General features: G+C 44.0%; 1 protein-coding gene across 1 annotated transcript in view; it reads left to right on the top strand.

Moving 5' to 3' along the window:
- The window catches only part of LOC120021454 (cysteinyl leukotriene receptor 2-like), a 48,014-nt gene that overhangs the window by 10,930 nt on the left and 10,209 nt on the right, over positions 1-26,875 (top strand). The gene's annotated exons all lie outside the window — the stretch shown is intronic.

Here is a 26,875-nt window from a genome sequence, read left to right as displayed (position 1 = left end):
AACCCAGCCTAAAACCCCAAACAGCAAGCAATGCAGATGTTGAAGTACATTAACAGAATCAAGCCTTTAGATGTTAATGTTAATTTTCCGACATTATATTTGTCAAACATTACTGGTGCTTAGCCTATATTTATGTAATTAAAAGTCCCATTGAAGTTTGGCTAAATATTCTGCCACCTCCCTCATGTCAGCATCGGCGAAGACATTTCACCTATGCCTGTGGTTCCCAACCTTTTTCTGTTAATGTACCACCAACTGAATTTTGCTCTTCCCGGACTACCCCTGAAGTACCCAGTTATGTGCATTTTACCAGTAGGCCTATGGTCTCATGAGTCTTCTCATGTACCCCCTGTGGATAGGCCAAGTCACCCCAGGGTTCTGGGAACCACTGACCTAGGTTATACTTTGAGATGTAGACTAATTATTTATGTACAGGTAACTGTCAAAATAAAGGAAACACCATAATTAGCTATTAATATTTGTAGTAATGTAGGCAATTTATGCAAAGGATTTTACCTCTCACCAGTCTCGCCATTACCAAAATTACATTATCACAAGCAATTATTATATTAGCAAACAATCATTGTGAATCATCCTATATTGTCCCTAACATCTTTTACTCCTTCGCAACAGTTGTGGGATACGCACATACACCCACACACTCATACACACTCAACCCTTTCCCCCCACACAACGATAGGCTCACATTCTCAACAGTTGCACCATCCCAGAGCCCAACTCAAGAAAGGTCTTGATTTACGAATGCATATAAAGTTGCAGCTGTATCAGAAGGCCTGCAAGACATTGCAAAAAAATGGGCAGAAATTGAGAGATTTTATTAACCATTGTCACGTCCTAGATGATGGAGGTCAAATGTACACCTTTTCCCTGAGGACATCCACAACACAGTCCCCTGTATTGACCATATTCCCAAGCATCTCCATGCAGTCAGACTTTTGATTTTGTGCCACCAGGGCAACAATAATATACCCCCTCTCTGAATGTCTGAGTGTGACCCCCTCCCCGTGGGTTACTGCAGCTAGTGTTGCCAGCACTGCCACTGCCTGGGTGGAGGAGCAGCTTTGAAAATGTCCTTGTATATTATGCTCTCCCTTTATGGGGCTTTGGCTTTGCAGGACCAACCCTGCCAAGCAGGCTCAGAATCTTGAGGGGGCAGTGCTACTCTAGGTCTCTGACCGCATTTTGGCTGCATACAGACCTCATACAGCAGGCCCATAAAACAGTTAGGGACTTCTCCTTAGTATCTGGGTCATTCAGGTGGGTGTCTAGGGTATAGGGATGTGGACCGTTCCATCAATATAGGATATAATATAGTTGAAAGTCCGTGTTGCCCAGCAACAGCCCCAAAACATCACTGCTCTAGAGGAGATCTGCATGGAGGAATGGGCCAAAATACCAGCAACAGTGTGTGAAAACCTTGTGAAGACTTACAGAAAACGTTTGACCTCTGTCATTGCCAACAAAGGGTATATAACAAAGTATTGAGATAAACTTTTGTTATTGACCAAATACTTATTTTCCACCATAATTTGCAAATAAATTCATTAAAAATCCTACAATGTGATTTTCTGGATTTTTTTTCCTCATTTTGTCTGTCATGGTTGAAGTGTACCTATGATGAAAATTACAGGCCTCTCTCATCTTTTTAAGTGGGAGAACTTGCACAATTGGTGGCTGACTAAATACTTTTTTGCCCCACTGTATATCCTTACTGACTAATTCAAGTATACCCAGTTTGTTATTTATTGATTTTAACGGATCGGTTTCGACCTTTACCATTCCCGGTGGTGAAAATATTAAATCGTCTTCGTCACGTTTTCGTTTTGAAATCAGTTCCCCTGTCTTACTCTCCGTCATGTTTGGGTGTTGCTTGTTTTCGTAATATTTGTCGATAAATGTCTCTAGTCTTAAGATTTGTTTTGTGTTATTATCCAGATTGAAGGTTATCACCAGATTGTGTAGTGCTAATATTTAATCTAACTTGCCGATATTGAATATTACGTTTTTATCTTAAGGTACTCTACATAACTACGTTCAGCCCGCCTTTACCTGCACACAATTTTAGAGAAATAAGGTTTTTGTGCCTATGGAACATATCAGGGATTTGTTTTTCTTCATGAAATATGGGACAGACACTTTACATGTTGCATTTATATTTTTGTTCAGTGTATTTTGCATCCCTCATTTACTCAAGTGTTTCCTTTATTTTGTCAGTTACCTGTACATTTATGCAAAATAGATTTTATTATTATTCCAATGTTGGCCTTTTAAAATGTCTGGCTCAATTGACAGGCCCATTTATATATTTCAGTAGTACTATTATTAGCCTTTTAAAACACTGTGAATGACCAAGGTCCTAGAGTAGACACTTTTTTTTTCTTTTCTTTTTTTTTTCACCTTTATTTAACCAGGTAGGGTAGTTGAGAACAAGTTCTCATTTGCAACTGCGACCTGGCCAAGATAAAGCATAGCAGTGTGAACAGACAACAACACAGAGTTACACATGGAGTAAACAATAAACAAGTCAATAACATGGTAGAAAAAAAGAGAATCTATATACAATGTGTGCAAAAGGCATGAGGAGGTAGGCAATAAATCGAATAATTACAATTTAGCAGATTAACACTGGAGTGATAAATCATCAGATGATCATGTGCAAGTAGAGATACTGGTGTGCAAAAGAGCAGAAAAGTAAATAAATAAAAGCAGTATGGGGGGTGAGGTAGGTAAATTGGGTGGGCTATATACCGATGGACTATGTACAGCTGCAGCGATCGGTTAGCTGCTCGGATAGTAGATGTTTAAAGTTGTTGAGGGAGATAAAAGTCTCCCACTTCAGAGATTTTTGCTATTCGTTCCAGTCGCAGGCAGCAGAGAACTGGAAGGAAAGGCGTCCAAATGAGGTTTTGGCTTTAGGGATGATCAGTGAGATACACCTACTGGAGCGCGTGCTACGGGTGGGTGTAGCCATCGTGACCAGTGAACTGAGATAAGGCGGCACTTTACCTAGCATAGCCTTGTAGATGACCTGGAGCCAGTGGGTCTGACGACGAACATGTAGCGAGGGCCAGCCGACTAGGGCATACAGGTCGCAGTGGTGGGTCGTATAAGGTGCTTTAGTAACAAAACGGATGGCACTGTGATAAACTGCATCCAGTTTGCTGAGTAGAGTATTGGAAGCTATTTTGTAGATGACATCGCCGAAGTCGAGGATCAGTAGGATAGTCAGTTTTACTAGGGTAAGTTTGGCGGCGTGAGTGAAGGAGGCTTTGTTGCGAAATAGAAAGCCGACTCTAGATTTGATTTTGGATTGGAGATGTTTGATATGAGTCTGGAAGGAGAGTTTGCAGTCTAGCCAGACACCGGAACCGTCCAGGGTGGTGATGCTAGTTGGGCGTGCGGGTGCAGGCAGCGAACGGTTGAAAAGCATTCATTTGGTTTTACTAGCGTTTAAGAGCAGTTGGAGGCCACGGAAGGAGTGTTGTATGGCATTGAAGCTCGTTTGGAGGTTAGATAGCACAGTGTCCAAGGAAGGGCCAGAAGTATACAGAATGGTGTCGTCTGCGTAGAGGTGGATCAGGGAATCGCCCGCAGCAAGAGCAACATCATTGATATATACAGAGAAAAGAGTCGGCCCGAGAATTGAACCCTGTGGTACCCCCATAGAGACTGCCAGAGGACCGGACAACATGCCCTCCGATTTGACACACTGAACTCTGTCTGCAAAGTAGTTGGTGAACCAGGCAAGGCAGTCATTAGAAAAACCGAGGCTACTGAGTCTGCCGATAAGAATATGATGATTGACAGAGTCGAAAGCCTTGGCCAGGTCGATGAAGACGGCTGCACAGTACTGTCTTTTATCGATGGCGGTTATGATATCGTTTAGTACCTTGAGCGTGGCTGAGGTGCACCCGTGACCGGCTCGGAAACCGGATTGCACAGCGGAGAAGGTACGGTGGGATTCGAGATGGTCAGTGATCTGTTTGTTGACTTGGCTTTCGAAGACCTTAGATAGGCAGGGCAGGATGGATATAGGTCTGTAACAGTTTGGGTCCAGGGTGTCTCCCCCTTTGAAGAGGGGGATGACCGCGGCAGCTTTCCAATCCTTGGGGATTTCAGATGATACGAAGGAGAGGTTGAACAGGCTGGTAATCGGGGGTGCGACAATGGTGGCGGACAGTTTCAGAAATAGGGGGTCCAGATTGTCAAGCCCAGCTGATTTGTATGGGTCCAGGTTTTCCAGCTCTTTCAGAACATCTGCTATCTGGATTTGGGTAAAGGAGAAGCTGGGGAGGCTTGGGCGAGTAGCAGCGGGGGGGGCGGGGCTGTTTGCCAAGGTTGGAGTCGCCAGGAGGAAGGCATGGCCAGCCGTTGAGAAATGCTTGTTGAAGTTTTCGATTATCACGGATTTATCGGTGGTGACCGTGTTACCTAGCCTCGGTGCAGTGGGCAGCTGGGAGGAGGTGCTCTTGTTCTCCATGGACTTTACAGTATCCCAGAACTTTTTGGAGTTAGAGCTACAGGATGCAAATTTCTGCTTGAAAAAGCTGGCCTTTGCTTTCCTGACTGACTGTGTGTATTGGTTCCTGACTTCCCTGAACAGTTGCATATCGCGGGGGCTCTTCGATGCTATTGCAGTTCGCCACAGGATGTTTTTGTGCTGGTCGAGGGCAGTCAGGTCTGGAGTGAACCAAGGGCTATATCTGTTCTTAGTTCTGCATTTTTTGAACGGAGCATGCTTGTCTAATATGGTGAGGAAGTAACTTTTAAAGAATGACCAGGCATCCTCAACTGACGGGATGAGGTCAATATCCTTCCAGGGTACCCGGGCCAGGTCGATTAGAAAGGCCTGCTCGCAGAAGTGTTTTAGGGAGCGTTTGACAGTGATGAGGGGTGGTCGTTTGACCGCGGACCCGTAGCGGATACAGGCAGTGAGGCAGTGATCGCTGAGATCTTGATTGAAGACAGCAGAGGTGTATTTGGAGGGCAAGTTGGTCAGGATAATGTCTATTAGGGTGCCCATGTTTACGGATTTAGGGTTGTACCTGATGGGTTCCTTGATGATTTGTGTGAGATTGAGGGCATCTAGCTTAGATTGTAGGACTGCCGGGGTGTTAAGCATATCCCAGTTTAGGTCACCTAACAGAACAAACTCTGAAGCTAGATGGGGAGCGATCAATTCACAGATGGTGTCCAGGGCACAGCTGGGAGCTGAGGGGGGTCGGTAGCAGGCGGCAACAATGAGAGACTTATTTCTGGAGAGATTAATTTTTAAAATTAGAAGTTCGAACTGTTTGGGTATAGACTTGGAAAGTATGACAGAACTTTGCAGGCTATCTCTGCAGTAGATTGCAACTCCTCCCCCTTTGGCAGTTCTATCTTGACAGAAAGTGTTATAGTTGGGTATGGAAATCTCAGAATTTTTGGTGGCCTTCCTAAGCCAGGATTCAGACACGGCAAGGACATCAGGGTTGGCAGAGTGTGCTAAAGCGGTGAGTAAGACAAACTTAGGGAGGAGGCTTCTGATGTTGACATGCATGAGGCCAAGGCTTTTTCGATCACAGAAGTCAACAAATGAGGGTGCCTGGGGACATGCAGGGCCTGGGTTTACCTCCACATCACCCGAGGAACAGAGGAGTAGTAGGATGAGGGTGCGGCTAAAGGCTATCAAAACTGGTCGCCTAGAGCGTTGGGGACAAGGAATAAAAGGAGCAGATTTATGGGCGTGGTAGAATAGATTCTGGACATAATGTGCAGACAGGGGTATGGTGGGGCACGGGTACAGCGGAGGCAAGCCCAGGCACTGGGTGATGATAAGAGAGGTTGTATCTCTGGACATGCTGGTCTCAATGGGTGAGGTCACCGCATGTGTGGGAGGTGGGACAAAGGAGGTATCAGAGGTACGGAGAGTGGAACTACGGGGTCCATTGCAAACCAAAACAATGATAACTAGCCTGAACAACAGTATACAAGGCATATTGATATTTGAGAGAGACATACAGTAAGGCATAAAGTGATTGCAGGTCTTGATTGGGAGAGCTAGCTAAAACAACAGGTGAGATAACAGCAGCTAGTCAGCTAACACAGCAACAGCAGGTAAAAATGGCGACGACTAGGCAGAGAGGGTCGGATTAACTACACACAGAGCCTGAGTTAAAACACAGAGCCGACAGATAAAACACAAATAAACAGAATGGAGTACCGTGAATTAATGGACAGTCCGGCAGACATCAGCTATGTAGCCAAGTGATCATAGTGTCCAGGGGGCAGCCGTAGATGGAGCAGGGAAGCCGCCACTACGCTAGAACGCGGCGTTTAAAGTTAGTAGCCCGGGGGGTGGTCTGCTCAGACGGAGGGGGTCTGCTCAGACGGAGGCCGGTTGAGGGCACAGCGGATGGGGTATTCGTCTGCAGACCAGACGTGGTCGTGTCAACAGAGAATCCAAGCCGGATGGCGATGGCGAAAGAGAGGTTGTAATTGTAGAATTGTGTTTGCTAACTGGTGCTAGCTTCGTGGCAGTGGCGCTAGCTGCGCTAGCTGCAAGCTAGCTGTGAGGATCAAAAGTATTGGCTCAGGGATTACGGCAGGAATCCGGCGTTGTTGTCGAGAGACAGTCCGATGCTGGTAAATTGGTGAGTATATCCAGGCTAATAACAGGGCTGGTGTCTGTGCAGAAGGTAAAAGCTGCTAGCAGCGGCTAAAAATGACTAAATAGCTTGTAGCTGATTAGCTGGTTAGCTACTGGGGGTTCTTGAATGTGTTCCAAAGTTAAAAAATAATAGCGATTCCGTATCACATTGGGTGAGGTAGGTTACCGGAAGATATAATCGAATTAAAAACCGAAAAGAGATTTTTTTTTAATATATACAAGAAATACGAAAAATACAAACGTACATGAGAGGACGAAACAAAACACGTCTACACTGCTACGCCATCTTGGATTCGATTTGATATGTTGGCATATCAAAACAAAAAGTGTGTGTGTGTGTGTGTGTGTGTGTGTGTGTGTGTGTGTGTGTGTGTGTGTGTGTGTGTGTGTGTGTGTGTGTGTGTGTGTGTGTGTGTGTGTGTGTGTGTGTGTGTGTGTGTCTGTCTGTGCCTATGTTTGTGTTGCTTCACAGTCCCCGCTGTTCCATAAGGTGTTTTTGATCTGTTTTTTTAATCTAATTTCACTGCTTGCATCAGTTACTTGATGTGGAATAGAGTTCCATGCGGTCATTGCTGTATGTATACTGTGCGCCTCTCATAGTCTGTTCTGGACTTGAGGACCGTGAAGAGACCTCTGGTGGCATGTCTTGCGGGGTATGCATGGGTGTTCGAGCTGTGTGCCAGTAGTTTAGAAAGACAGCTCGGTGCATTCAACATGTCAATACCTCTCATAAATACAAGTGGGGATGAAGTCAATCTCTACTTCACTTTGAACCAGGAGAGATTGACATGCACATTATTAATATTAGCTCTCTGTGTACATCCAAGAGCCAGCCGTGCTACCCTGTTCTGAGCCAATTGCAATTTTCCTTTTTTGTGGCACAAAATTAGGGTCTGAAGGACCTGCCTTGTTGATAGTGTTGTTAAGAATGCAGAGTGACGCTTTATTATGTACATAATTCTCCTCATCTTAGCTACTATTGTATCAATATGTTTTGACCATGACAGTTTATAATCCAGGGTTACTCCAAGCAGTTTAGCCATCTCAATTTGCTCAATTTCCACTTTATGTATTACAAGATTTAGTTGAGGTTTAGGGTTTAGGGAATGTTTTGTCCCAAATACAATGCTTTTAGTTTTAGAAATATTTAGGGCTAAATTATTCCTTGCCACCCACTCTGAAACTAACTGCAACTCTTTGTTAAGTGTTGCAGTCATTTCAGTCGCTGTAGTAGCTGACGTGTATATTGAGTCAACTGCATACATAGACACTCTGGCTTTACTCAAAGCCAGTGGCATGTCATTGGTACAAATTGAAAAAAGCAAGGGGCCTAAACAGCTACCCTAGGAAATTCCTGATTCTACCTGGATTATGTTTGAGAGGCTTCCATTAAAGAACACGCTCTGTGTTCTGTTAGGCAAGTAACTCTTTGTCCACATTATAGCAGGGGGGTGTAAAGCCACAACACATACGTTTTTCCAGCAGCAGATTATGATCGATAATGTCAAAAGCTGCACTTAAGTTTAACAAGACAGCCCCACAATCATTTTATCATCAATTTCTCTCTGGCCAATCATCAATAATTTGTGTAAGTGCTGTGCTTGTTGAGTGTCCTTCCCTATAAGCGTGCTGAAAGTCTGTTGTCAATTTGTTTACTGTGAAATAGCATTGTATCTGGTCAAACACCATTTTTCCAGAAGTTTACTAAGGGTTGGTAAAAGGCTGATTGGTCAGTGTAACGCTTGTCGTTGGAATGAGAAGAGGAGGACCAATGCGCAGCGTGGTAAGTGTCCATATTGTTTAATACGCAAGAATGAACACTGAACAAAAACAATACAACGACAAACGAACACTCCTGTATGGTGAAAACAAAAAACCATAACAGAAAATACAATCACCCACAAAACACAATGAAAAACAGGCTACCTAAATATGGCTCCCAATCAGAGACAACGACTGACACCTGCCTCTGATTGAGAACCATACTAGGCCAAACACATAGAAAAAGACAACCTAGACATACAACATAGAATGCCCACCCACATCACACCCTGACCAAACAAAACATAGAAACATACAAAGCAATCTATGGTCAGGGCGTGACAGTCAGCTATTTGAGCCAGTAAAGGGGGCTTTACTATTCTTGGGTAGCGGAATGACTTTCGCTTCCCTCCAGGCCTGAGGGAACACACTTTCTAGTAGGCTTAAATTGAAGATGTGGCAAATAGGAGTGGCAATATCATCTGCTATTATTATCTATCACTCCAGTGTTAATGCTAAATTGTAATTATTTCACCTCCATGGCCTATTTATTGCCATACCTCCCTACTCTACATTTGCACACACTGTACATATATTTTTCTACTGTGTTATTGACTGTACATTTGTTTATGTGTAACTCTGTGTTGTTGTTTTTATCACACTGCCTTGCTTTATCTTGGCCAGGTCACAGTTGAAAATGAGAACTTGTTCTCAACTAGCCTACCTGGTTAAATAAAGGTGAAATAAAAAAATAATAATAAAAAAATTGCCACCACTGTATCATCAAAGGTATTACCTAAGTGAGTTTCAGAGATAGTCAGAATTATGAATGTCATCTGTTACAAGCAAGTTATTGACTTCATGGACCTTGTTTCTCAGGCTGCATATGTTAATATGGGCTATTTTTAGCACTTTTCTGGGTTGCTTGATTGTTTTTAATGCTTTACTGGGAAGCGTATCAGAAGTAGACTTACTCATGTTATTTATATTGGAGCTGATAGTGCAGGGTGAGCGGCACAAAGTGGTCTTCCTACTAGGGCACACCGCCTCAGTGCTAACAGTGTAACTCTGGTTCATAGGCTCATGATTACTGCATACAATAATGTTTGCCAGAGTTACATTGTTAGCACTGAGGCAGTGTGCCCTAGTAGGAATATCACTGAGTATTCAGTGCAATTAGGGGAACATAAATTAAGTTACTTACATTGTGTTTGCCAATGCCCCTAGGATCATGTACATTTGATGCAGCATCATGACGACTCATTGTCACAATGGTAGGGATTAACTTCGCTGGTCTTTGATCATTGAACAGTCATTGTTTCAACTCAGCCTTGAAATACGTGGACAGAGTCCAGGAGCCAAGATGATTTGGATTGACCCTGTCATTCTTGTAGAGTATCTTCTGTTTCCAGAAGGTGTCAACATTATCTATAAAAGTGAGTAGATGGGTGAGAGAGAAACATTTTATTTAATCCATTTTGACTGTAACACAACAAAATGTGGAATAAGTCAAGGGGTGTGAATACTTTCTGAATGCACTGTGCTGTACATAGAGAGATAGTTACACACCCGGGTTAATTTGACCTCTCTTGTATGGATAATATGTCCTTGCTTGCACAATCCTTCTCACAAACTCCCGATCTCTTGCACTCTAGCACCCATCTCATGCTGGACCCTACAAGTCTGGAGTCATAACCTATGATATCTTGATCATTATCTCACCTAGGCGTTATTACCCTTAATTAGTTGCCAGCTGCCCAATAACAACGGCACAGGAATCAGCTCAATAGTAAGTCCTTAGCCCAAGGTATCACATTAAATAAACACCAAAACACACTTATCTGACTTTTCCAAAGAACACTGACACATTTCCCACCAACTGGCCAGAGGCATGAATGACAGTCAATAATTGTTAAGTCAGTATCTTTCCACCTCTCCCTCACTCTCCCTCTCTCTGTATATATTTGCATCTGACAAACAAAGTACAGATGGTTTCTAATGTCTTATCTGCATACTTTGTTATGTTTTGACAAACAGGGCAGACTGAACAGATAGAGGCAGGTCGGTGAGTTGGTACTCAGCCCAGTAGTTATACTGGTTTGGTTCCATGGAACTCAAGCAAGAATCACTTGAAATGTGCATGAACAGTGCACAAACTATTTAGACCCAAACTAACACAACCCCCAACATGTCTAGTGAGAGGAGAGGAAAGAGAATTTTAATTGTGACATCATTTCTACGACTGGACTCCGAAGACTCCAAATGTGTGTAGTGAGAGGAAAGGGACTTCTAACATTAATCTACAAGTACTGTAAGATCTGATAACACAGCAAAGATCAACATAACTTTTTTCTGATGTCCCGCGGAGGGTGTACAGCAGAATCCAGCAGCATGCGATACTGACAGAATGACAGGTGAGTGAATGAAACTCCTTCACACAGAACTGTTTAAAAACAGTAGACACAGGGAATCAGGGGCTGGTGCAGACCTGACAAGCCCATACCTGCTTTTGCATCAATGGAAGCTGGGTGCATTTTTATCCAATTATGGATCAGTTAGGGAATTTTGACTGATTGTGAAATGTTCAATGTGCTTACCGGCAAGAGCTGTGTCAGTCAAATCAAATCAAAGTTTATTTGTCACGTGCGCCGAATACAACAGGTAGACCTTACAGTGAAATGTTTACTTACAGGCTCTAACCAATAGTGCAAAAAAGGTATTAGGTGAACAATAAGTAGGTAAAGAAATAAAACAACAGTAAAAAGACAGGCTATATACAGGAGCGAGGCTACATACAGACACCGGTTAGTCAGGCTGATTGAGGTAGTACGTACATGTAGATATGGTTAAAGTGACTATGCATATATGATGAACAGAGAGTAGCAGGAGCGTAAAAGAGGGGTTGGTGGGTGGTGGGTGGCGGGTGGCGGGACACAATGCAGATAGCCCGGTTAGCCAATGTGCGGGAGCATTGGTTGGTCGGTCCAATTGAGGTAGTATGTACATGAATGTATAGTTAAAGTGACTATGCATATATGATAAACAGAGAGTAGCAGCAGTGTAAAAAGAGGGGTTGGGGGGGCACACAATGCAAATAGTCCGGATAGCCATTTGATTACCTGTTCAGGAGTCTTATGGCTTGGGGGTAAAGTTAAACCCTATGCAACCTTTGTACGTTTTGGAACGTAAATGTGAGTCCCTTCAATTCGTATGATGTATTACGTTACCAGACGGAAGTACACAAATTTACACTCAAGTTTACATCTGTTTAAAACTTCTTCAGGATCGGTGTCCCATCCACGGGACGGTTGAGCTAACGTAGGCTAATGCGATCAGCATGAGGTGGTAAATAACAAGAACATTTCCCAGGACATAGACATATCTCATTCGCAAACAAGCTTAAAACTTCTCACGAGTCACCATCCCGGATCCGGGAGCACCCTCATCAGTAAAAAAGCTGACTAGCATAGCCTAGCATAGCGCCACAAGTAAATACTAGCATCTAAATATCATGAAATCACAAGTCCAAGACACCAGATGAAAGATACACATCTTGTGAATCCAGCCATCATTTCCGATTTTTTAAATGTTTTACAGCGAAAACACAATATGTATTTCTATTAGCTAACCACGATAGCAAAAGACTCAACCGCATATTTTCACCATTTTTTTACCGCATAGGTAGCTATCACAAATTCGACCAAATAAAGATATAAATAGTCACTAACCAAAAAACAACTTCATCAGATGACAGTCTTATAACATATTTATTGTATAGCATATGTTTTGTTCGAAAAATTTGCATATTTCAGGTATAAATCATAGTTTTACATTGCAGCCACCATCACAAATCTCACCAAAGCAGCTAGAATAACTACAGAGACCAACGTGAAATACCTAAATACTCATCATAAAACATTTATGAAAAATACATGGTGTACAGCAAATGAAAGACAAACATCTTGTGAATCCAGCCAATATTTCAGATTTTTTAAGTGTTTTACAGCGAAAACACAATATAGCATTATATTATCTTACTACAATAGCCTACCACACAACCGCATTCATTCAACGCAACGTTAGCGATAGCGAATAAACCAGCAAAAGATATACATTTTTTCACTAACCTTCACAATCTTCATCAGATGACAGTCCTATAACATCATATTACACAATACATATATGTTTTGTTCGAAAATGTGCATATTTAGCGGCACAAATCGTGGTTTTACAATGTGAATACGTAGTCAAAATGCAAAAATATTGTCCGGAGAAATCTTGGAGAGGCACCTAATCTAATCAAATAACTAATCATAAACTTTACTAAAAAATACATGTTGGACAGCAAATGAGAGATACACTAGTTCTTAATGCAACCGCTGTGTTCGATTTTTAAAAATAACTTTAGTACGACATACTAAAGCGTTATAGCGAGACAGCGCCCAAAATCAGGGCGGAAAATACGTCTAAACATTTTCGACAGAAATACGAAATAACATCATAAATGGTTCCTACTATTTGATGAGCTTCCATCAGAATCTTGTACAAGGTGTCCTTTGTCCAGAATAATCGTTGTTCGGTTGTAGAATGTCCTCTTCATCTGTCGAATTAGCAACCAAAGCTAGCCATGTGGCGCAGGAGTGTCCAACTCACCATAACGCAAAACAAAGAAAATACCGAAAATCGCAATAAACTGATATAAACTGATATAACTCGGTTTAAAATAACTACTTTATGATGTTTTTAACACATATATCAAATAAAATCAGAGCCGGAGATATCTAACGTCTTAAACGAAAGCTTTTCAGAACGCAATCCAGAGGTCCTTCTCGCACCATGCTGAACAATGAAAAGACTGGTCACGTCATTCCAAGAGGTCTTATTCGGCCTCAGATAAAGCTATACACCCCATTCCACCTCTCACTGCCTATTGACATCTAGTGGAAGGCGTATGCAGTGCATGTAGACCCATAGATTTCATGCAAATTAATAGGATGGCTCTGGAACAGAGCCCCCTCGATTTCAGATTTTTCAGTTCCTGACAGGAAGTTTGCTGCAAAATGAGTTCTGTTTTACTCACAGATATAATTCAAACGGTTTTAGAAACTAGAGAGTGTTTTCTATCCAATAGTAATAATAATATGCATATTGTACGAGCAAGAATTGAGTACGAGGCAGTTTAATTTGGGAACGATTTTTTACAAAGTGAAAACAGCGCCCCCATATTGACAAAATTAAATTATTGTTAATCTAACTGCACTGTCCAATTTACAGTAGCTATTACAGTGAAATAACACCATACTATTGTTTGAGGAGAGTGGACAGTTTTGAACTTGAAAAGTTATTAATAAACCAATTAGGCGCATTAGGGCAGTCTTGACACAAAATCTTGAACGGAAATACAATGGTTCATTGGATCAGTCTAAAATTTTGCACATACATTGCTGCTATCTAATGGGCAAAATCTAAATTGCAACTGGCCTGGAATAATACATTATGGCCTTTCTGTTGCATTTCAAAGATGGTGTCATTTTAGGCGAAAATAGAAAAAACGGTGTGAATCCTTAATGTGGCCAGGTTGGCCTATGGCAGGGGTCCCAACCCAGCCACTACCGTAATTCCCCTGACTCTCAGCAACCCTGCCACCAGGAGTCTTCCCAGCCAATGCCCATTCTGCCACGCGCATTGCCTGAAGTCGGCACAGCCTGTCCCGGGACATCTTAAGTTACCAAGATGGCATAGCAGTCAGACGTCCTTTGTCCTCGTCTTGTCGTATCCCGTATATATATATATTTACACCTTTCTTCGCATATCTTTATATATTTTATTTTCCAAAAACTCAACTTCAAATCACTTTCCTGCAACCCGCCTCACCAATTTAAAAAAAAAAAAGTATTATTTACCTCAAATCTGAAAATCCACAATAGAAGCTAACCAGAAGCTAACCAGAAGCTAGCCAGAAGCTAGCCAGTTTACTGGCTAACGTTAGTATTTCAGCTAACCACGGTTTGTGGTCTTCAGCTATTCCTTTAGCTCGAAAATCTATCGCCACTTTTGTACAACGCGACTCAGACCAGAACATACCGGACCTATTTTTCTCCATATCCCCGGATTTCAACCGCAAGCTCTGGACATTTACACCTGGATTTCGCAGCTAGCTAGCTGCCACCCGTGTGACTATTGGCTTACGTCGATCCCAGGGCAAACATCAATTATTCCAGAGCTAGCCAGCTGAAGAATTTCATCAGCCACTCCTGGGCTACAATCACCTATCCGGACCCGTTTTACTGCCAATGCGGAGCCCCACCGGGCCTTCACGACTGGACTACCGACGTTATCTGCCCGAGGGAGTTATCCAACTGGCACCTCCGTCGCGACGTTACCTGAACGCCCATCTGCGGCCCACTAATCGTTAGCTGTCTTATCGGCTGCTATCTGAATAAGTCTATCGGACAATTTGTCTTCGGTCACTATAACTATATCTATTTTGCCAATTGGATTGATCCCCTCTACCACACGGAACCCCACTAATCTACCGTCGGAAACGCACAAGGCTAAAAACAGACCTCCATCCTATGCTAGCTTGCTACCGATGGCCCGGCTAGCTGTCTGAATCGCCGTGACCCCAACCAACCTCTACTCACTGGCCCCTTATGATCACTCGACTAAGCATGCCTCTCCTTAATAACCTCTAACACCTCCCAAACCCGGATCCGGGATCCCCCCCATCACAAAAGCTGACTAGCATAGCCTAGCCTAAAGCCACAGGGATATCATATAATAAAATGTTCATGAAATCACAAGTCCAAGACACCAAATGAAAGATACAGATCTTGTGAATAAAGCCATCATTTCTGATTTTTAAAATGTTTTACAGGGAAGACAAAATATGTAAATCTATTAGCTAACCACGTTAGCAAAAGACAACTTTTTTTTTACTCCACCATTTTCTTACTGCATCAGTAGCTATCACAAATTCGGCAAAATAAAGATATAAATAGCCACTAACCAAGAAACAACCTCATCAGATGACAGTCTGATAACATATTTATTGTATAGCATATGTTTTGTTAGAAAAATGTGCATATTTCAGGTATAAATTATAGTTTACCATTGCAGCCACCATCACAAATCGACTAGAATAACTAGAGAGAGCAACGTGTATTACCTAATTACTCATCATAAAACATTTCTTAAAAATACACAGCGTACAGCAATTGAAAGACACAGATCTTGTGAATCCAGACAATATTTCAGATGTTATAAGTGTTTTACAGCGAAAACACAATATAACGTTATATTAGCTTAGCACAGTAGCAAACCAAACAACAGCATTGATTCCAGCCAAACATAGCGATAACGTATTCACCACCAAAATAATAATTTTTTCACTAACCTTCTCAGAATTCTTCAGATGACAGTCCTGTAACATCATATTACACAATGCATATAGAGTTTGTTCGAAAATGTGCATATTTAGCGGCACATATCGGGCTTATACAATGAGAATAGTTGCCAAGCTGCCCAGAAAAATGTCGGTCGCCATCTTGGACAGTCACCTAGTCTAATCAATAAATAATCATAAACTTGACTAAAAAATACAGGGTGGACAGCAATTGAAAGACAAATTAGTTCTTAATGCAATCGCTGAATTACATTTTTAAAATTAACCTTACTGCGCAATACTGGGTACAATACAGGGTGCGATAGCGCAACGCTACACGGAAAATAATGGCGTCTTATACATTTTACTTTTTCTACAGAACAACGAATTATCAGCATAAATAGTACTTACTATTAGCTGAACTCCCATCAGAATCTTGGGAAAGGTGTCCGTTGGCCAAAAGAATCGTTGCTGGGTTGGAGAATGTTTCCTTCGACATTGCTATTTGCTGTGCACCATGGCATTCGAGAGAGAGATACCCAACGAAATACAACGTCACAAAATGAAATGCCCGAAAATCGCTATATACTGACATAAACTGGTATGAATCGGTTTAGAATAACAAGATTATGATGTCTTTAAAGCCTATAGCGAATAAAAATAGAGCCGGATATACCTAGTTACTAAAACCAGGGCTTCTAAAAAGACATGGCAAGACCCTCTCTGCGTCAGCGCGAAGTCCCAAAAGGCAGGACACCTCGGTTCCAACCAATTTATAGACTTTCTGAACTGCGTAGCAACTCCATTTCAACTCTCCCTATTCGCTAACAGCCAGGGGAAGGCGTATGCAGTGCATCTCAACCAATAGAAGACAGGCAAAGTTAAAGACAGGTCTCAGAGCAGATGACCAAATTTGCCATTCTCACACAGACATAGGAAAAGTGCTCTAAGTCGAGTTCTGTTTCACTTACAGACATAATTCAAACGGTTTTAGAAACTAGAGAGTGTTTTCTATCCAATAGTAATAATAATATGCATATTGTACGAGCAAGAATTGAGTACGAGGCAGTTTAATTTGGAGACGCATTTGTGCTATGTCGAAATGGCACCCCCCTAGTGGCAAGAATTAATGTCAATATGCCTTGTCCATTGCTGTTCTGGTTAGTGTTTATTGGCTTATTTCACTGTAGAGCCTCTAGCCCTGCTCACTATACCTTATCTAACCTTTCAGTTCCACCACCCACACATGCGATGACATCACCTGGTTTCAATGATGTTTCTAGAGACAATATCTCTCTCATCATCACTCAATACCTAGGTTTACCTCCACTGTATTCACATCCTACCATACCTTTGTCTGTACATTATTCCTTGAGGCTATTTTATCGCCCCCAGAAACTTCCTTTTACTCTCTGTTCTAGACGTTCGAGACGACCAATTCTCATAGCTTTTAGCCGTAACCTTATCCTACTCCTCCTCTGTTCCTCTGGTGATGTAGAGGTGAATCCAGGCCCTGCAGTGCCTAGCTCCACTCCTATTCCCCAGGCGCTCTCTTTTGATGACTTCTGTAACCGTAATAGCCTTGGTTTCATGCATGTTAACATTAGAAGCCTCCTCATTAAGTTTGTTTTATTCACTGCTTTAGCACACTCTGCCAACCCGGATGTTCTAGCCGTGTCTGAATCCTGGCTTAGGAAGACCACCAAAAAATCTGACATTTTCATCCCTAACTACAACATTTTCAGACAAGATAGAACGGCCAAAGGGGGCGGTGTTGCAATCTACTGCAAAGATAGCCTGCAGAGTTCTGTCCTACTATCCAGGTCTGTACCCAAACAATTTGAACTTCTACTTTTAAAAATCCACCTCTCTAAAAACAAGTCTCTCACCGTTGCCGCCTGCTATAGACCACCCTCTGCCCCCAGCTGTGCTCTGGACACCATATGTGAACTGATTGCCCCCCATCTATCTTCAGAGCTCATGCTGCTAGGCGACCTAAACTGGAACATGCTTAACACCCCAGCCATCCTACAATCTAAGCTTGATGCCCTCAATCTCACACAAATGATCAATGAACCTACCAGGTACCACCCCAAAGCCGTAAACACGGGCACCCTCATAGATATCATCCTAACCAATTTGCCCTCTAAATACACCTCTCCTGTTTTCAACCAAGATCTCAGCGATCACTGCCTCATTGCCTGCATCCGTAATGGGTCAGCGGTCAAACGACCTCCACTCATTACTGTCAAACTCTCCCTGAAACACTTCAGCGAGCAGGCCTTTCTAATCGACCTGGCCGGGGTATCCTGGAAGGATATTGATCTCATCCCGTCAGTAGAGGATGCCTGGTTATTTTTTTTAAATGCCTTCCTCACCATCTTAAATAAGCATGCCCCATTCAAGAAATTTAGAACCAGGAACAGATATAGCCCTTCGTTCTCTCCAGACCTGACTGCCCTTAACCAACACAAAAACATCCTATGGCGTTCTGCATTAGCATCGAACAGCCCCTGTGATATGCAACTTTTCAGGGAAGCTAGAAACCAATATACACAGGCAGTTAGAAAAGCCAAGGCTAGCTTTTTCAAGCAGAAATGTGCTTCCTGCAACACAAACTCAAAAAAGTTCTGGGACACTGTAAAGTCCATGAAGAATAAGAACATCTCCTCCCAGCTGCCCACTGCACTGAAGATAGGAAACACTGTCACCACTGATAAATCCACTATAATTGAGAATTTCAATAAGCATTTTTCTACGGCTGGCCATGCTTTCCACCTGGCTACCCCTACCCCGGTCAACAGCACTGCACCCCCACAGCTACTCGGCCAAGCCTTCCCCATTTCTCCTTCTCCCAAATCCAGTCAGCTGATGTTCTGAAAGAGCTGCAAAATCTGGACCCCTACAAATCAGCCGGGCTAGATCATCTGGACCCTTTCTTTCTAAAATTATCTGCTGAAATTGTTGCCACCCCTATTACTAGCCTGTTCAACCTCTCTTTCATGTCGTCTGAGATTCCTAAAGATTGGAAAGCAGCTGCGGTCATCCCCCTCTTCAAAGGGGGGGACACTCTTGACCCAAACTGCTACAGACCTATATCTATCCTACCCTGCCTTTCTAAGGTCTTTCGAAAGCCAAGTCAACAAACAGATTACCGACCATTTCGAATCCCACCATACCTTCTCCGCTATGCAATCTGGTTTCAGAGCTGGTCATGGGTGCACCTCAGCCATGCTCAAGGTCCTAAACGATATCTTAACCGCCATCGATAAGAAACAATACTGTGCAGCCGTATTCATTGACCTGGCCAAGGCTATAGACTCTGTCAATCACCATATCGGCAGACTCGACAGCCTTGGTTTCTCAAATGATTGCCTAGCCTGGTTCACCAACTACTTCTCTGATAGAGTTCAGTGTGTCAAATCGGAGGGTCTATTGTCCGGGCCTCTGGCAGTCTCTATGGGGGTGCCACAGGGTTCAATTCTTGGACCGACTCTCTTCTCTGTATACATCAATGATGTCGCTCTTGCTGCTGGGGAGTCTCTGATCCACCTCTACGCAGACGACACCATTCTGTATACTTCTGGCCCTTCTTTGGACACTGTTAACAACCCTCCAGGCGAGCTTCAATGCCAAACAACTCTCCTTCCGTGGCCTCCAATTGCTCTTAAATACAAGTAAAACTAAATGCATGCTCTTCAACTGCCTGCACCTGCCCGCCTGTCCAACATTACTACTCTGGACGGCTCTGACTTAGAATATGTGGACAACTACAAATACCTAGGTGTCTGGTTAGACTGTAAACTCTCCTTCCAGACTCACATCAAACATCTCCAATCCAAAGTTAAATCTAGAATTGGCTTCCTATTCCGCAACAAAGCATCCTTCACTCATGCTGCCAAACATACCCTTGTAAAACTGACCATCCTACCAATCCTCGACTTCGGTGATGTCATTTACACACTTATCTCCCTCACTAGCTTTAAGCACCAGCTGTCAGAGCAGCTCACAGATTACTGCACCTGTACATAGCCCATCTATAATTTAGCCCAAACAACTACCTCTTTCCCTACTGTATTAATTTATTTATTTATTTTGCTCCTTTGCACCCCATTATTTATATCTCTACTTTGCACATTCTTCCACTGCAAATCAACCATTCCAGTGTTTTACTTGCTATATTGTATTTACTTCGCCACCATGGCCTTTTTTTTGCCTTCACCTCCCTTATCTCACCTCATTTGCTCACATTGTATATAGACTTATTTTTTTACTGTAGAATTGACTGTATGTTTGTTTTACTCCCTGTGTAACTCTGTGTTGTTGTATGTGTCGAACTGCTTTGCTTTATCTTGGCCAGGTCGCAATTGTAAATGAGAACTTGTTCTCAACTTGCCTACCTGGTTAACTAAAGGTGAAATAAAAAAATAAAAAATAATTCCTGCGGGCTTGGGTAAAGCCTCTGATGTCACTGCCATTCCCGCAGAATACCAGGACCTCCAGGAGGTTTTCAGCAAGGCCCGTAACACCTCACTTCCTCCGCATCAGCCCTATGACTGCGCCATCGACCTTCTCACGGGCACTAAACCGTCTGGGGGGGGGGGGGGATTTATTCACTGTTGGGTCCGGAGTCCACCTGTGGTAAATTCAATTGATTGGACATGATTTGGAAAGGCACACACCTGTCTATATACGGTCCCACAATTGACAGTGCATGTCAGAGCAAAAACCAAGCCATGAGGTTTGAAGGAATTGTCCGTAGAGCTCCGAGACAGGATTGTATTGAGGCACAGATCTGGGGAGGGTACCAAAACATTTCTGCAGCCTTGAAGGTCCCCAAGACCACAGTGGCCTCCATTCTTAAATGGAAGAAGTTTGGAACCACCAATACTCTTCCTAGAGCTGGCCGCCCGGCCAAACTGAGCAATCGGAGGAGAAGGGCGTGGTCAGGGAGGTGACCAAGAACTCGATGGTCACTCTGACAGAGCACCAGAGTTCCTCTGTGGAGATGGGAGAACCTTCCAGAAGGACAACCATCTCTGCAGCATGCCACCAATCAAGCCTTTGTGGTAGAGTGGCCAGATGGAATCCACTCCTTAGTTAAAGGCACATGACAGCCTGCTTGGAGTTTGCCAAAAGGCACCTAAAGGACTCTCAGACAATGAGAAACACGATTCTCTGGTCTGATGAAACCAAGATTGAACTCTTTGGCCTGAAAGCCAAGCGTCACGTCTGGAGGAAACCTGGCACCATCCCTACGGTGAAGCATGGTGGTGGCAGTATCAGCTTGAACCAGATTGAAATCTTTGGAGATACATGAAAATAGCTATGCAGCCATGCTCCCCAGCCAACCTGACAGAGCTTGAGAGAATCTGCAGAGAGGAATGGGAGAAACTCCCCAAATACAGGTGTGCCAAGCTTGTAGCGTCATTCCCAAGAAGTCTCCAGGTTTTAAATCGCTGCCGAAGGTGCTTTAACAAAGTACTGCGTAAAGTGTCTGAATACTTATGTAAATTGATATTTCGGGGGTTTTTTGCTTAAATTTATGGGGTATTGTGTGTAGATTGAGCGGGGGGGAAACTATTTAATACATTTTAGAATAAGGCTGTAACGGAAAACAAAATGTGGTAAAAGTCAAGGGGTCTGAATACTTTCCGAATGCACTTTATAGGCTGTAGTATTTGTTTTCAACAGAGTGCTGTTTGACTGTTGTACTGCATATAGTGTGTTATTGTTAACATAGCATTTGCCTCAGGCAGGCAGGCAGGTATAACCACTCATTTGCCTGTGGTTTGTAACATTTGCATGAGCGAATGCCTGCCTGACCAAAACAGCATAACTCCTGTTCACCTGAGGAAGCACTTCCTTATTCCAAAGTAACTGTCTAGTGCAATTTTGGACTGTACCTATAATCTGGTTTATTTAGGTAGGTAGACTATGACCCTGTCATGAAAAGAACACATTCAGTACCTTTACTGTGGCCTAGGCACGTGTGGAAATCTGCAAGAATTGGAGAGAAGTAAGGATTATGGTAATAACTCCACATTTCTCTAACAGTTAAATAACATCATAGAAATGATGATGATGATTTCAAATTGTGGTCAATGGTCATGACAGCAATGATGAAGATTGTGATGATGGTTATAGCGATGATGATAATGGGGCAATGGTGGTGATGAAGATGGTGATAATAACGATGATGGCAATGATGATGATGATTATGGTTAAAATCAGGGCTCAATATAAGGGGGTATGTGGGGGTATGCCATAATAAAAAGGGGAAAAAGCATGTCTCTTGTTTTGAAGGGGAAAAAAGATATCCTTATTATATACTGAACAAAAATGTGAACACAACATGCAACTATTTCAAAGATTTTACAGAGTTACAGTTCATAGAAGGAAATCAGTCAATTGAAATGAATTCATTAGGCCCTAATCTATGGATTTCACATGACTGGGCAGGGGCGCAGCCATGGGTGGGCCTGGGAGAGCATAGGCCCACCATCTTGGGAGCCAGATCCACCCACTGGGGAGCCAGGCCCAACCAATCAGAATGAGTGTTTTCCCACCAAAGGGCTTTATTTCGCGACAATATTTATAGAATAAAGTGGCAATATGTCACGATCGTCTATAGGAGAGAGAGAGGACCAAGGCGCAGCGCGTGAAAAATACATCTTCTTTTTATTATAAGAAGGAAAAACGAAACAAAACAACAAACAGACGACCGTGAAGCTATATAAACAAAATGGTGCTGACACTGACCACTACACACTGACATAGACAATTACCCACAAAAAAGCTAAAGCCTATGGTTGCCTTAAATATGGCTCCCAATCAGAGACAACCATAACCAGCTGTCTCTAATTGAGACCCAATTCAGGCAACCATAGACTTTCCTAGACACCTACACTGAACACTAAACCATCCACTCTACTAAACCCCCTAAACCATACAACACCCTAGACAATACAAAAACACACAAACTTCCCCATGTCACACCCTGACCTAACTAAAATAATAATGAAAACAAAGATAACTAAGGCCAGGGTGTGACATAACCCCCCCCTTAAGGTGCGAACTCCGGGCGCACCAGCATAAAGTCTAGGGGAGGGTCTGGATGGGCGTCTGTCCACGGTGGCGGCTCTGGCACTGGTCGTGGTCCCCACCCCACCATAGTCACTACCCGCTTTCTTAACCCCACTGGAATAAGGGGCAGCACCGGACTAAGTGGCAGCACCGGACTAAGGGGCAGCACCGGACTAAGGGGCAGCACCGGACTAAGGGGCAGTACCAGGATAAGGGGCAGCACCAGGATAAGGGGCAGCACCAGGATAAGGGGCAGCACCAGGATAAGGGGCAGCACCAGGATAAGGGGCAGCACCAGGATAAGGGGCAGCTCCGGACTGAGGGACGGCAGCTCCGGACTGAGGGACAGCACCGGACTGAAGGGCAGCACCGGACTGAAGGGCAGCACCGGACTGAATGGCGGATCCTGGCTGGCTGGCTCTGGCGGATCCTGGCTGGCTGGCGGATCCTGGCTGGCTGGCTCTGGCGGATCCTGGCTGAACGGCTCTGGCGGATCCTGGCTGGACGGCTCTGGCGGATCCTGGCTGGACGGCTCTGGCGGATCCTGGCTGGACGGCTCTGGCGGATCCTGGCTGGTTGACGGATCTGGCGGATCATGGCTGGTTGACGGATCTGGCTGCTCATGGCTGGCTGACGGATCTGGCTGCTCATGGCTGGCTGACGGATCTGGCTGCTCATGGCTGGCTGACGGATCTGGCTGCTCATGGCTGGCTGACGGATCTGGCTGCTCATGGCTGGCTGACGGATCTGGCTGCTCATGGCTGGCTGACGGATCTGGCTGCTCATGGCTGGTTGGCGGCTCTGGCGGATCCTGTCTGGTTGGCGGCTCTGGCGGATCCTGTCTGGTTGGCGGCTCTGGCGGATCCTGTCTGGTTGGCGGCTCTGGCGGATCCTGTCTGGTTGGCGGCTCTGGCAGATCCTGTCTGGTTGGCGGCTCTGGCAGATCCTGACTGACTAACGGCTCTAGCGGCTCCTGACTGACTAACGGCTCTGACGGCACTGGGCAGACGGATGGCTCTGGCCGGATGAGGTGCACTGTAGGCCTGGTGCGTGGTGCCGGAACTGGAGTCACCGGGCTAAGGACACGCACCTTCAGGCTAGTGCGGGAAGCAGGGACAGGGCACACTGGACCCTGGGGACGCACATTAGGCCTAGTGCGTGGTGCCGGAACTGGTGGTACCGGGCTGGGGACACGCATCTCAGGGCTAGTGCGGGGAGCAGCAACAGGACGCACAGGACTCTGGGAACACACAGGAGGCTTGGTGCGTGGTGTAGGCACTGGTGGTAATGGGCTGGAGACACGCACCACAGGGTTAGTGCGTGGAGGAGGAACAGGGCTCTGTTGACACACAGGAAGCTTGGTGCGTGGTACCGGACTGGAGACACGCACCATAGGGCTAGTACGTGGAGGAGGAACAGGGCACACTGGACTCTCGAGGCGCACTATAGGCCTGGTGCGTGGTACCGGTACTGGTGGTACCAGGCTGAGGGCACGCACCTCAGGAAGAGTGCGGGGAGAAGGAACAGTGCGTACAGGGCTCAGGAGACGCACAGGAGGCTTCCCAACCTTACCTGGTTGTATGCTCCCCCATATCAACATCTCTCTCTCTTCGCTCTCCTCCAATAACACCAACAACTCCTCAAATGTCTCATAATCTCCCATCCTTTCACTTTCCTCCAATCTGTCCAATAACTCCTCCACATTCTCCGACTCATACCTTCGTTTAGCCAACTGCTCCTGATGGTAAGCACGGGGAACTGGCTCAATTCTCCCACTTGACCCAGCCACACTCCCCGTGTGCCCTCCCCCAAGAAATTTTTGGGGGAGCCTCTCGGGCTTCCAGCCACTCTGCCTTGATTTACGCTGCTTGGTCCGATGTTGGTGGGTAATTCTGTCACGATCGTCTATAGGAGAGAGAGAGGACCAAGGCGCAGCGCGTGAAAAATACATATTTTTATTATAAGAAGGAAAAACGAAACAAAACAACAAACAGACGACCGTGAAGCTATATAAACAAAATGGTGCTGACACTGACCACTACACACTGACATAGACAATTACCCACAAAAAAGCTAAAGCCTATGGTTGCCTTAAATATGGCTCCCAATCAGAGACAACCATAACCAGCTGTCTCTAATTGAGACCCAATTCAGGCAACCATAGACTTTCCTAGACACCTACACTGAACACTAAACCATCCACTCTACTAAACCCCCTAAACCATACAACACCCTAGACAATACAAAAACACACAAACTTCCCCATGTCACACCCTGACCTAACTAAAATAATAATGAAAACAAAGATAACTAAGGCCAGGGTGTGACACAATATTTAGAGAATAAAGTCTAAATTACAAAAATGAAGTGCCAATATTTCTAAAATAAAGTTGAAATTTAATTTTGAGAATGAACTAAACATCTTGAGAATAAAGTTGCAGTTATATTTCAAGACTAAAGTAGGGAGTTTGGTTAATTAAGGATCGGACCCTTTTTTTCAATTTTCTCCTTAAATGAAATACCAAAATCTAATTGCCTGTAGCTTAGGACCTGAAGCAAGGATATGCATGTTCTTGATTCATCATTTGAAAAGAAATTCTTAGAATTTTGTGGAAATGTGAAATTAATGTAGGAGAATATAACACATCAAGTCTGGTAAAAGATAATACAAACAAAAAAAACATGCGTTTGGAATTTTATTTATGTTTCATCTTTGAAATGCAAGAGTAAGGCCATAATGTATTATTGCAGTTTAGGCACAATTTAGATTTTTTGCTACTAGATGACAGCAGTGTGTGTGCAAAGTTTCAGATTGATCCAATGAAGCATTTCAATACTGGACAATATTTTGTATCAAGTATGCCCAAATGTGCCGAATTGGTCAATTGATACATTTTCAAGTACATAACTAGGTATGAAGGAGTTTATTTCATAGCTATGTCATCCACAGAGGAGCTAACTTCAAAACCGAAGTACTTTATAAGCACTGAACCAGTCATACGTGGTGTGATCATGGTTCATGACTTCTAATAACTTTCCTCCTGAATGGAGGGTTCTATTTATTAGTGGCATGTGTGTTGCCCATCAGAAGAGTGTTCTGGAGATTCCCTTACACGTGTTCCAATCTGAGTGACTACTAACTCCTCTGTCACTGTTATCAATAGCAATTTGACTTGTAAGGTCTCTAACCTTCTTACTGATTGTGGCTGGACTGACTGTGCTGGCATTGGTACTGGTACTCAAGGGGACCAGTTGTCCTACCGATGTATTCTGAAATGTTATCCTACAGGAACACATGATTATAGCATTTTACTAGTTGTATTGTAGTTGAATCTACACATGGCAAGGCGTGCCTATTTTTGCCATTTGTTTTGGAGGTGGAACGTCCACTGGACTTCTTTTACGACCAGTGTGGTACACCTCCGTAATATCTTAGATATTGTTCTAAGGTTATCCCCGTCCTCTCTGTTCTCCTGGGGAAGTTTACAACTAGATTTGTTATCTGCTCTGGCGGCCTCGTACAGTGTTGCATGTAGTCTCGACCCCCCCATCAGCTGCGATGAGGCTCATCATGGGTCTGGGCTAGTATTCCCCCCCTTTGTGTCTCGGGACCCCCCCCACCAGCGGTTGGTGTTCGTATCCGAGGTACAAACGAAAAGATCGTACCCTATGTACGAGTTGTCAGCGGATGCGTTGCTCTGAGGATGGCTGTAACCTTTTAACAAAATCTCCTGGTGTTTGTGCCTCAAAACATTCAGTGGCTGTCGAGGCCTGTCAGTCACCACAGCGTCCGCGTGTGGCAACCTCTTCAGTACCTGCAAACTGAGACGAGGATATCTGTCTGTGATATCGCAAGTGTTTCACCAGTGGGAGTCATCGGGTCAGTTGCTGGACTGACGCCATTAGTGTCATTGTAAGGGGTGACAGTCCCCCACAAAGCGGAAGATGTATCATCGGAAGCAGAGTACACTCTG

Source organism: Salvelinus namaycush, chromosome 2, assembly GCF_016432855.1.
Source record: "Salvelinus namaycush isolate Seneca chromosome 2, SaNama_1.0, whole genome shotgun sequence".
NCBI lineage: Eukaryota > Metazoa > Chordata > Actinopteri > Salmoniformes > Salmonidae > Salvelinus > Salvelinus namaycush.
Note: the sequence above shows the minus strand (reverse complement) of the source record. Positions and strands in the feature narration are given on the sequence as shown.